The sequence below is a fragment of the Acipenser ruthenus genome, chromosome 4, assembly GCF_902713425.1.
Source record: "Acipenser ruthenus chromosome 4, fAciRut3.2 maternal haplotype, whole genome shotgun sequence".
NCBI classification, from domain to species: Eukaryota; Metazoa; Chordata; class Actinopteri; order Acipenseriformes; family Acipenseridae; genus Acipenser; species Acipenser ruthenus.
Window position 1 is genome coordinate 79,162,316 of NC_081192.1, and position 13,601 is coordinate 79,175,916.

The 13,601-nt window shown below is 40.9% G+C and overlaps 1 protein-coding gene across 2 annotated transcripts in view; it reads left to right on the forward strand.

Annotated features, from left to right (window-relative positions):
* Positions 1-13,601, forward strand: part of LOC117962749 (RNA-binding motif, single-stranded-interacting protein 3) — a 379,650-nt gene that overhangs the window by 134,518 nt on the left and 231,531 nt on the right. The window lies entirely within an intron of this gene.

A 13,601-nucleotide genomic window follows, 5' to 3' on the forward strand; every position in this document is an offset into this window, starting at 1 on the left:
AAGATTAGATAGTAGTTGTGTGCACCAACCAAGGCGTATCTTTGCTGTAATATATGAGCCTTCAGTGGTTTTCCTCCACCAGATCACATGGATTTCCTATTAGCCCGGTGTTGATGGCTAAAGTGTAATGCTGTCTCCAGGGATCAGCCTATTTGCAGCCTCCCTAGCGCCTCAGCATGGAAACCGTCTGGAATGGTCTGGGTGAGGCACTTTGCAGGGGTCATCAGGTGGGCACCTACCATCTTCAGTGTTTCGTCAACTAGCCTACGACACCCCTGGAAGGCTTGACGATGATGCTGGCGTCCCAGCACCACTCCCCATCCATCCATCACTCACTCACCCAACCCAATTTACTTACCTTATTCACCCATTCCTTTTCATTGATGTTCTTCTGTCCACCTTTACCACAGCCAGTTGCTACTTCTCTCTCCCTCAGATAGAGTCTACGCTGCAACTAGACAACCCACCTCTACTGGATAAACACAGACTCTCCACCATCGCTGTTACACCTCAACGGCTAACTCAGCATGCCGGAGTGTCTTCCTCTCATATGCCTCATCCTCGGAATCCTCCCATGGCACTGTTAACTCTACCAGGAGAACAAGGTGTGCTGAGACTGACCAGAGGAAAATGTCAAGTCGAAGGGTAGTTGTAGCAATCTCGTTGGGAAAATAAGGCGCTGGCCAACATCTGCCTGCATTCTCCAATCTCTGGCAGCCTCCAGTTGTTTCATGTGAATGTTAGATTTAATAACCTTTCCTGTCGGTTGCTCTCATGGATGGAGGAATGTTGTTCTCTGTGTGCCAGCTATTGCTGATATTGGCGGCAAGCTGTTGATCTTCCAGTGCTAATGCCAAGCTTCACAGTACCCGGTTATGATGCCAAGTAAAGTGACCCTGGCTCAGAGCCACCTTACATCCTGCAAGAATGTGCTTCAGGGTAACTGGTGATGAACACAAAGGACATGTTGTGTTCTCCCCTACCCTTACATGCAGGTACTGCAGTGGAGGAAGAACATCATATCTGGACCTGATTGGAAGGCTGATCCTCCTATTCCATTCGCCAGCATATCTTACACTGCTTCACATTCTCCCATCTCATCCATTCTCCTTGCTTAGCCTGGAACACCTCCTTGACACACCTCATCCTCTCCTCCTGCTTTTGCACTTCAGTATTATTATTATTATTATTATTATTATTTATTTCTTAGCAGACGCCCTTATCCAGGGCGACTTACAATCGTAAGCAAATACATTAAGTGTTACAATACAAGTAATACAATAAGAGCAAGAAATACAATAACTTTTGTTCAAGCAAAGTACAAGTTTGACAAACCACAATTCAATAATACAGCAGGTAATAGTGATAGTTACATCAGGATATGATTAAATAGTGATAGTTACATCAGGATGTGATTAAATACAAAGTACTACAGGTTAAAAACTTGGCAGATTACAGTATTCTGAAGTACAGGATTAAATGCAGTAAAATAGGGGGCTGATAAGAGCAAAATAAAGCACATTTACATGAAGGGTGATAGTGTCCCAGGATACAAACAGAGGAGTTCTACAGGTGCTGTTTGAAGAGGTGAGTCTTAAGGAGGCGCCGGAATGTGGTCAGGGACTGGGCAGTCCTGACATCTATAGGAAGGTCATTCCACCACTGCGGAGCAAAGGTGGAGAAGGAGCGGGCTCTGGAGGCAGGGGAGCGTAGCAGAGGTAGAGCCAGTCTTCTAGTGCAGGCGGAGCGGAGAGGTCGAGTGGGGGTGTAGGGAGAGATGAGGGTCTGGAGGTAGCTGGGTGCAGTCTGGTCAAGGCATCTGTAGGCTAGTACAAGAGTCTTGAACTGGATGCGAGCGGTGATTGGGAGCCAGTGGAGTGAGCAGAGTAGTGGAGTAGCGTGGGCGAAGCGAGGCAGAGAGAACACCAGGCGGGCAGCAGAGTTCTGGATGAGCTGGAGCGGACGGGTGGCGGACGCAGGGAGGCCAGCCAGGAGGGAGTTGCAGTAGTCTAGGCGGGAGAGTACCAGGGCCTGGACCAGGAGCTGGGTAGCGTAGTTGGTGAGGAGGGGGGCGGATTCTTCGGATGTTGCTCAGGAAGAATCGGCAAGTGCATGCCAGAGTGGAGATGTGCTGGGAATAAGAGAGGCAGGGGTCCAGGGTGACTCCGAAGTTCTTAGCGGAGGAAGAGGGAGAGAGTGTGCTAGATTCCAGAGGAACAGAGATAGAGAGATCAGAGGAGGGGGAGGAGGAGGGAAAGAAAAGGAGGTCAGATTTAGAGAGGTTGAGTTTGAGGTGATGCGAGTGCATCCAGGAGGAAATAGCAGACAGACAGGTAGAGATACGGGAGGAGATGGTGGAGTCAGAGGTGGGGAAGGAGAGGAAAATCTGAGCATCATCAGCATAGAAATGGTATGAGAAACCATAGGATGCGATGAGGGGGCCCAGGGAGCGGGTGTAGAGAGAGAACAGGAGAGGACCCAAGACTGACCCTTGGGGGACTCCAGTTAAGAGAGGGTGAGGTGTGGAGGTTGCTCCACGCCAGGTTACCTGGTAAGTGCGTTCGGAGAGGTAGGAGGAGAACCAGGCCAGAGCAGTGCCAGAGATCCCCAGGTCAGCGAGAGATGATAGTAGAATAGAGTGATCAACAGTGTCAAAGGCAGCAGAGAGGTCGAGGAGAATTAGGACAGAGGAGAGAGAGGCAGCTCGGGCACACTTTAGTGAGTTGGTGACAGACAGGAGGGCGGTTTCAGTGGAGTGAGCAGAGCGGAAGCCAGATTGGAGAGGGTCAAGCAGAGAGTGGTTGGACAGGAAAGCAGAGAGCTGGCGGTGTACAGTCCGCTCGAGGGTTTTGGAGAGGAAGGGTAGGAGGGAGACAGGACGGTAGCTCTGGAGGGAGGTGGGGTCGAGGGTAGGTAGTAACTACCAACTTCCTCCTGTCAGCTGGAGCTGCGTTGTGCCTCTCCGGGGAGCCGAACTGAGACCAAGGCCTCCTCTTTCCTGTTGTACTTGCCCCATGATGTCACAAATAAAGAGCAGCCTTTGCATTTTCCAGCACTTCCTTTGGTGCTCACTTTCTTCCAGCTTTCACTACGTGTGCTGCCTCCCTGACACACTCGTCTCGCTATTCCATCAGTGTCATTGCAGTCGAACCGTAGCGCACTTGAAATCCTCAGATGAGACTGGCAGCTGCAGTTTCCCTCTCTCACAGAGTGCTACCCTGTTACAGCAACGTAGAACTCCCAGGCAAGGCCTCCAGTCCCGCTACTGTTGACAGGGAAACCTCATACACAGCAAGCAGCCACAGCAACCTAGGAAGAAGACCAAATTGAAAGCACCAGACTTGCCTGGTAATACACTACTGTTGATCCTCTTCAGACATGGCATTGCCTGCTGTCTCACCTCTCCCACAAACTGTATCCTTTAAATCCCCATTGTACCACCTCCCAAGACACTTCACAGGCTTTTCTGACACTGTTGGAATGGCTTTGCCATCAATATAGAACACCTTTTCCACTACTTTGCCTTTGATGATGGAGATGCACCTCAACTTGGCGGGCTTGAACTCCATACATGCCCATCTAATGTTATCTGCTAGTTTGCCAAGTAACTGATTGGTGCAGGCTACCGTTGTAGTCATGGTGGTCATGTTGTCCATGTATGCTCTAAGTGGTGGCAGCCACATGCCAGAAGCCAGTATGAGGTGTAGGCCTATGTATTTAAAAATAAATGTTTCAAACAAATTTTCACAGTAGCATTAAAGTTAATGAAACCATGTTCCAAATCACAGTTCTCATATACATCTTAAATAAGCACTTTATTGCAAAGGCTAGAAGTATACAAATAATTCATGTTTATGAATGTAATGAAACTGCAGTTATATGTCAAAATTGTTCAATAAATGTAAATATTTTGGAATATTTTATAACATATGGTGCCATGGCAATAACGAACAGCTTTTTGTTAATCTAAATCACAGCAAAGACATATTTTTCTTCAAGGGAGTCTCAGTTACTCCTGATCTGCTAGCAGCTTCTGACTCCCACTTTTTCTTCATTGGTCAGCACTAATGGAATTCCGTCAGTGCCCAACTCAAACTCCCTTCAAAATCACAACATGAAGGGTATGGTGAAATTCAGCAGAACCGTAAAGGACTTTATCCTTAGGTTTGCGTTTTAGAACGTCTCCTCAAAATTGGGCCCATTATCTTTAAAATATGCCATCAGTTTAAGTGCAGCATTAAACTTGCTGGTTTAAAGTTGGTCAAAGACATCTATTTATTTATTATATATATATATATATATATATATATATATATACAAGTATTGTACCTTATCTATTTCTTTTAACATATGGGTTCAAATCTTCAAGGGAAAGCAAGCCACTAGAATTTATTTTCAATAAACTTTACTTTGCTCCAGGGAGAGAAATTTGCAGTTTGCTTTATCTGACAAAACAGGTTTGTATTGCATCTGATCATCCAGATAAATACTTAAAAAAGATTAAATAAAATATTTAACACTCTTCCTGCAAAAGCTGTGTTGCGGGAACACGGTCAGCATCAGAGACAAAAGAAGCATTATATCATCTGCGTATAAGACGCTGATTCTCATTGTCACCTGCTGGATTTCAGAGCTCAAGCTGATAGTAACAATGTGACTAATAATATAGAATGAGAGGCTCTTCTTATCCCACTCTGTAACACACAGACAAAAGGCCAGAACTAAGAACCCTTGCTTTCAGGTGTTAGTAGAGAAGGTTAACTCAGCGGTGATCAGTAGATAATCCTGTTTTCTTCAGTGAAATGCCTTTCGCATGTCCAAGGAGGCTACCCACAGCTAGTAAAAATTAGTCTTTGACTTAAATTATTTAATTTTATCGGTACACCAAATGTGTTGGAGAACTATAGTGAAGCTCTTTTAAACATGATTTGTCTTTTTGTGAATTTGTAGATTATGACTAAAAGTTTGTAGTCAGAATTAAGAAAATATATTGTTCAGTACTGTAGTTTGCAAAACACTGTAAATCTATACATTTTTTCAGCCTTTTATTGTGCAGCTTTAGTGATTAAAAAGCATTTTTTGGCACTCATGTTAAAGGCTTAGGGGAAGATGTACTAAAGTGTTGCGTCTGTCGCAAACGTTGCAAACCAGTCGGAAGTGTAGTGTGAAAGGTACTAAACAAATGTAACAAATGCTTTGTAGCCGCAGTTCTTATTTTCGCTTTAGCCTTAAATGAATATGTAATTCTGGGCGTTCCTGCAGAAATTCGCAAAAACAGGGTGGAGGTGTAAGGCGATGTACTAAAGCTGCGGGCAATTGTGACACTTACAATTGCATCAATTTGTTAAAAACTTTTGAAAGCATGTTTTAAACAGTCGCAATTGTTGCTGGCATTTCCCAGTCCGCATTTTCTGTGTGTTGCCAGTTGTGCTCAATGTAATTTTGAGGCGAACACCCAAGTACCTAATTTTCACTAGTCAGGGTGTGCTTACAAGCCTTGAAAACACATTTCTATGACATTTCTGGTTTTCCCAGCATGTTGGGAGCAATAGACTGCACACATGTGCCACTAACCCCTCCAGCTCATTCTGAGCATCTGTATAGGACCAAGATCTATTGTGTGTTAATTGTCTAGGCTCCTAAGTAGACCAAGTTAAAAATAATAATAATTAAAATAAAATAAAAAAACCTAAAATCATTTAGTTTCAATTTAAAATAATAATTTATTCGCATTGCACACCCATGTGTACAGTGCAGCAGCATGATTTATTTTGAGTTACCAGTAGGCTAAAGTACAAAAAAGTGTGCTGTATTCATTTGATTTTACTACTGTACTGTGTACTCTATAGGACTACTATACAGATTTATGTTTTTACATAATGTAATGTGTAGCGTACCCAAAACACATTAGTGCTATTTCAGCGCAATGATTTATATTTTAAATACATCGAGAACTGTAAATGTATGTGTGTGCGATTTTATTGTATTGTTTTTAAACCGACACCTCCTTATGTCGGACAAACATGTCCGGTTTAGGGAGGGGCTACTGCATGATTATGAAAAGCTTTTTGGGGGTGAAGGTTCGGGCACCGCTATTGAATCTGATGGGATTAAACTGCCTTTAATTTATATATATATATATATGTATATATATATATATATATATATATATATATATATATATATAATAGGTAAAATGAAGACGGAACAGAATGCATTGTACAGGTGACGTTTACATTTAACAAAAACAATGTTATTTTGAATCTTGCACCCTTGCATGTATAGACGTTATCCTTCGGGCACTCTCTGCTGCAGCAAACCACAACTCAACTGCTGCTATTTCATTTGAAAAAATGTTGCACAGCTCTCGCTAGAGATTTCGCTAAGATGACACAGATAATATTTAAATTAGTGTATTGCGGCTCTCTTAATTAACATATTTTTTCTTAGTACATATGACAAAATGTGCACTTTCCGAATAGTCATAATGAAAATGCAAACTGCGGTATGTTTGCACTGCGACTGGCCCATCTTAGTACATCTACCCCTTAGTGTTATTGGAACAGTGTCTGATTTGTCAGAGATTCCAGTGACTGCTTGGCGAGCATGAACTGTGTGTGTGTTGCCTTCTTTACATAGACACATTCACATAATGAAGGCACTGTATAAACATAAGGTGAGATAACGTCATTTTTCAATGCCACCAGGCTATAGTACAATGCAGTCTAGCTGGAAAAATGGTGAAGTAATCTTCCAAAAACTACTAGTGAAGCAAGACGTCAACATTTCTGGAATGAAATTGTCTATTTAGTCAGATTCACAAATATAATAACATTGAAGGACTTCTGTTCTTCTATTTTATTAGTGCACTTTTAATACCAGAGTGGTGTCCCTTCAGGACATTAATGTAAATTAGTCTTAATGTTTTTTGTATCATGACAAAAAATGCAATAATGATCATATGCCCATATCGGCATTCCCATATTTAACTATTTATTTCAGAAAGGGTAAGGCTGTAAGCATTTATATTGGAGATATCTACTATTGTAAATCAACAACAACAATAAATAAGGCAATGACTAAAAGCATGGCTTATCTATATTGGGTAATGGGTACGTAATCTGTTTGCTTGTTAAGTAGATGTTCTAACGATAGACCGTTACCAATAGCATGTACCTTTTAATGGTTCAAATCCAGCTACGGTTGATTGCGTTCAAAATTGATTCAAATTATGTAGATGTTGGGCACCTAAGTGAAAAGAGATGTGGTGCTATGCAGTCTCTGTTGCAGATACTTTTAGGGCATGCAAACAGCTTCTCCATTTTAATTGGATTCTTTACACCATTAAAATTCAAGGCTGAGATTCTGAGTGGCAATTACTTATATTAGCAGTCATCCTGTAAATTAAGAAAATGCATCATCGGTCGGTATAGGAAACGTTTTCTGGTTGTATATTGGAAAAATGTCCTTCATTTTTACTCCTCTTTGCAATATGTATGTATTTTGCATCCTTAAACATGGTGCAGGGTGCTGGTTAGTTTGATATGTGCCCGATAAGCTCATAGTAACATCAGACTGGCACTGACTGTTCTATATCGGAACAACTTAGATTAGAACAAAGAGTAGAGGACATAACGTATGTGACAGTGCCTGTCGATGAAGGCTCTACCATGTTGGTGTGCCCTGAGCCAAAGGTGAGGGTGGTAATGAAAGTCAAGGTCCACATGTGGAGGGGGCACTATCGCTATAAAAAATCTCATTATTTTCTTTGAAACAAAATTTTAAAGCCTAGATTTACCCTTCCGCTGAGAAAAGTTTGAGGAAATTAGTCCCAATACTTTTAATAAAAAATTAAAAAACAAGGATTACATATTGGGAGAAAAAAATAAATAACAATTATAGTTTATCTGGACATGGAGCACTATTATAGAACTGTCTGTGTCTCAGTTTGCTTTTGTTCAAAGATGCTGAGCTCCAGTAGAGCTGACAGGCTGTGATTGGCTGATTCGGCATTTGCGAGTACAGGATTGGTTGCTTTCATTGGTGCAAAGCATTGATTGGCTGGTTTTGGTGGATAATAAAATACATTTGGACCAATTTTATCTTTGTTTTGTATTTGATGACCAATAGATGTGAACTGAGCATTCATTATGGAAGTTAAAATGAAAAAGCCGGTACTTGCATGGATTCATTTTAAATTTGATTCACAGTTAATGCTGGGACGTAGCAGCAGGCATCTACCGTCTGATAGAATCCTGCTAGAGTTGTAAGCTGACTGGCTGATGATACAGAATAATTTTCTAATTGTTATTATAAATTTCACAGTTCAACTCAGGTTAGTGCGATCATTATTCTCAGGTTAGATGACCGCAAAAGCCTATCATTCTCAAAGGGATGCTCTGCAGCATTCAGCATTTACAGTTTTGCATGAATAAAGAATTCCTTGAATCAAGTTTAGTTGACCAAATGACTTTGTGCAAAAATGACTAATTCAGAAAAGATTCTAATACTGTCATCCTAAAAAGTATGAATCAGAGGTCTTTCATTAATGACAACTAATAATGTGCGATAAAGACTTTTGACCAGATTCATACAAATGCTATTGATTTGCTCTTCCAGCCTACCCCTGCTACACTACGATACCAGTGATATGTAAAAATATGAAGATTGTACCACTACAGGGCCATTCTATCAATAGCTGTACAATGTTCAGTAGTTACCCTTGTGCTTCCATTAACCACAAGTGATAATTTCAGGGCTACTGCATTGATATTGAACATTATTACATAAGTGTCTTCTAATCTTTTTTTCTCTTGAAAACCCAAATCCACAGCCTATTTCACATTTTTAAAATTCTGATCCCAGAGTAAACCTAGTGAGGTTGTCCACTTTATTTTAGGAGTGCTCTAGGGAACAGGTAACAATATATCTCAACAACTAAAAAACACATAACCATACAGTAAAATATAAACACATTGCACATTATATCTGGTGACATGCATACAGTATATATATATATATATATATATATATATATATATATATATATATATATATATATATATATATATACACACAGTGTTCCCTTGCTATAAGGCTCTCGGTTATAACGTGCTTCGGATATAACGCTCCTACAGCATGTCCCCCAATTCCCTATACCAGTGATTCATGCAATATTTCTACAGTAAATACAGTACCAGTGTTGTTCAAACTGTAAACAACTTTTCAGTCTAACTTTTCTGTCTCTCCCTTTTGATACAGTATCTGAACTGAAGAAAAGCTGCACTGGCACTTTATAACACAGACATCTTATTCAGCATTCGTTTTATAACAAAATAAATATTAGACTTATTACGTGGTTATCTTTCCTAATGTATTTACTTTTTTGCTGTGAGAGGAGCTGCGGCTTTCTCCGGGAGACAAGACTCTTCAGCTTCGCTTCAGCCCCGGTCTGGCAGCCAAACCTGGGGCAAGCCCACTGCCTCTTCCCCTCTCCCAACCTGATCTCCTTCTCGCACTTGGTTTGCTTGTCTGTCATTTCGAACTGAACTCCCGACCGCTTTTTTTTTTTTGTAAAAAATATAGCGTCGATTACATGGTGCTTTATGCATGGTTAATTCACAGAAAGTTACATTTTTATAACCGTTCACACTGGGCATTGTCCTGAGGATGGTATGGGGTGGTTCTGCTCTTGGAAATCCCATACAACCCACACAACTCAGATATAACACCAGCCTCAAAAACTTCTGCTCTGGTCTGAGTGCAACCGAGATGGACACCGATAATACACAAACCAGTGTTTGATAAGAGCCTGTGCAGTAGTAAGTGCTGTCTGGTTCTTTGTAGGCACTGCAATCGTGAACCTGGTAAACATGTCTGTTAAAACCAGGACATTTTCATGTCCATCTGTGGATTTCTCTAAAAGGGTGTAGTCTATCACCACGACCTCCAGGGGTGCTGTGATGTTGGTGCATGTCATTGGTGCACGAATTCGAGGGAAGACATCTTTGACCAGTGCACATTGTTTGCACTGCCTCACCCACTCCTGGACAGCTTTAGTCATTGTTGGCCAATAGTAGCCTCAACGCATTATTTCCAGAGTGCTTCTTTCCCCAAAATGTCCCCCGTGGTCATGTCTGGCTTCATAGACTGGTAAACGCAAGGGCTGTGGCACCACCAGCTGCCAGAGTTCTTCTCCATCTCTGGGATCACTTATGCAGCGAAACAGCACACCATGATACAGTTTAAGCTTCTCCCACTGACCAGCAAGTTTCTTTACTGAAAATCCTCTTCCACTCAGTAACTTACGATCAGGCCTAATACCTTTTCTTACTGCTGCAAAGATAGGCTCTATCTCTTGGTCCCGTTGTTGCTGTTCCCGTATCTCGTCCCAGCCATATCCAGCAATCTCTCCTTTTACTGCAGCTTGCAGGTCTCACTTCTAGCCTTTCTTCTTTGGTCTCCTTATGTGCCAAAGACATGCTCGCACGTCATCGTCTCCGATCACCAAGAAGTCTTTCTCAGTGTCCTCCCTCTCAGGTTCCCAACTGGATGGAAGTCGGGACAGGACATCTGCATTTGTATTCTGTTTCCGTGGTTTGTAGTATACTTCAAAGTTTAATTCAGCCATCTGAGTCACCCAGCGCTGCTTGACTGCTCCCAAGTTGTCTGTCTCCAGGTACCTCAGTGGACTGTGATTGGCAAAGACGGTGAATTTGGCGTACAGAAGATAATCTTTAAACTTTTCAGTTATGGCCCACTTAAGGGCCAATAACTCCAGTTTAAAAGCACTGTAGTTTTGGTCATTCTTTTCAGACCCTCGTAAACCTCTACTTGCATAGGTCACCACACATTCAGTTCCCCCCTGCTTGACTGAGCACAGCACCAAACCCGTGGAGGCTTCCCTCTGTGGTTAGAATAAAGGGCAAACTGAAATCTGGATATGCAAAAATCGGAGGAGGCATCAAACACTTCTTCAACTTGTCAAAAGCCGCTTGACAGGTCGCGTCCCAGACAAATGACACTGCTTGACTTCCTTTGGTTTGCTTCCGAAGCTGTCCCACAAACATGTCCAGGGTCTTGCTAGATGTGAAAACTTGGGGACAGACCGTCTGTAGTAGCCCATGAATCCAAGCACTTGCCTCTTCTTTTGGATTCTTTGGAACGGGCCAATCTTTTAGAGCTTGGGTTTTCTCTTCATCGACTCTAATTCCATCTCTAGAGATCACATGACCCAAAAACTTTATCAGTTTTCAAGAGGGAGCACTTACTTGGTTATAACTTCAAACCATTTTCCTTCAGGCAAGTGAAAACCAGGTCCAGTTTTTCTAAATGGCTCTCGAAATCCTTGGAGAAAACAACAATATCATCTAGATTATTATTATTATTTATTTCTTAGCAGACGCCCTTATCCAGGGCGACTTACAATTGTTACAACATATCACATTATACATTATTTCACATTATTTTTACATACAATTATCCATTCATACAGTTGGGTTTTTACTGGAGCAATCTAGGTAAAGTACCTTGCTCAAGGGTACAACAGCAGTGTCCCCCACTGGGGATTGAACCCACAACCCTCCGGTCAAGAGTCCAGAGCCCTAACCACTACTCCACACTGATACAAAACCTTATTCTATGATTCTCAAAGTTACGATTGCTTATATGTATCGTCCAAAAAGAATTAAGCCATGACAAATGTACAAGGTTGTTGCCCACACTACTTGAGAAACATATTTATAAACACTGCAGGCTAAATGTGTCTTTGACCTTGATATTAATATCTGACCCAATACGATTGCCATATAGATTTTTTTTTTATGACTAAAATACACATAATACAGTATACTACTGCAATGTACTTAGGGCTCTTCATTTTCAGTTTTTATTTTTGGTCACATGATGTCACTTTAAAGTATTGAGCTGATTCTGTTTCTTAATTAAACTCTTGTAACTTGAATGAGACCATGATTCTGTTTCATTAATAAAGTAAACAAAAAAAGGCAGCTCCTTATTTTTAATTCAAACCGAACACAAAAAACGAGTTCAGTTAAATTGCTTTTCCCAGATTTAAAATCTCAATGTTTTAAATCAATTTATCTTCACTCGCTGTTTGTGTTCGGTTTGAATTAAAAATCAGGAGCTTTCTTTTTTTTTACATTATCAATGAAATAGAATCATAGGGCAGGATTTTCAAAAGTTCATAAATGATAACTCCAGTGTTAATCAACAAATTGTTATGAGGCACTGATTTTGGCATTTTCAAGAGGCTGTTATGCCTATCTTGTTATTAAATAATCATGCTAACATAATTTCCGAAATTATGTTGATTTACAAAATAATGTTAATATCTTAACAAGCAGTACTTCTTGCGACTATTTATTTTATTTGCGTGGGAATTTAAAAGCAAATCCATGTTGTCATAATTTATCAGGAGTTAATTTGCGCTTGGAAAAGGAGGGTTTTAATTAACTAAAGACTATATAACACCTTGAAACAGAAATTTAACAGACCGCGGCTTTGACGCTGACGATATAGAGACTACCAAGATAATTCAATATGTGTGATTATGAAAATATTTTAGACTTTTATATACTTGTGGTTATGAATGAAATTTGTTCACTTGTTTTAATAATTTGTAACCTTAAGCCCGGAACACACTGCCTGATGACCTCGCAGGAAGGGATGCATAAAGTACAGTGGGAATGAGGCAAATCAGTAGGCGAAAAGATAAGGCTATGGCAGTAATAAATATCTACAATTTTGGCTAGAACTTAAGGCGACATGATCGTGAAAACCACATATGACTGGAGACATGCTTGTATTCTATCTCTATTAACCTGTCAAAACCCCAGCCCCTCACAGGCAATTTCCGCCTGGGGGGCTGTGCCCTTAAATAAATCACAATATCTTCCAAAGTATAGACAGCACAGGCATGGTTCAGGGCTTGAATTCAAGGTAACCCCTTGGGCATCAAGACTAAAACCTCAGGTGTGATAAAAGTCTTACTCAGTACCACACTGGAAGGAGATATCCAGAAAAAATACATAAAAAACAACAAACGCTTTTCATTTTTTTATGTTCTATAGTAATTTTTTCAACTTGTAGCATATGAAAAGAGCCAAATTTTCTTCCAGTGCTTCACCAACATGTCTACTGTACTGGGTAAATTTGGAACTGTTTGAACAAAGGGATCAAATTCTACAGGAGTTTTTACAAAGCTAAGCCCAAGGGTCCCCAAACCTCTCCAAAAATAAACATTGTGTAGTGTATCACTTAGTCCAGTGATACACTAAGTTCTAAAAGGGATGTTAACTTCTGGCACCTCACTTGCTATCCATTGCCAAATGCATAAGCCTTTGTAAGGCTTTTTTTCCCCCCCCCTTATCTCATTCAAGAGGTGGGCGTGTTTGTTTGCACATTGATTACTCTGTAATGGATTGGGCTACAAACAAAGTAAAGGTATGAATGGAAAGCTTGTGACCTCCCCTACAACGTGATCAGGGAGACTTCACCGTCATCAAGGTTGTAAGACCAGAGCAGCAAAACGCAAGCTAGTCGATCGCATTTGTTTTGGTAGCATGGGGGTACTAGACACA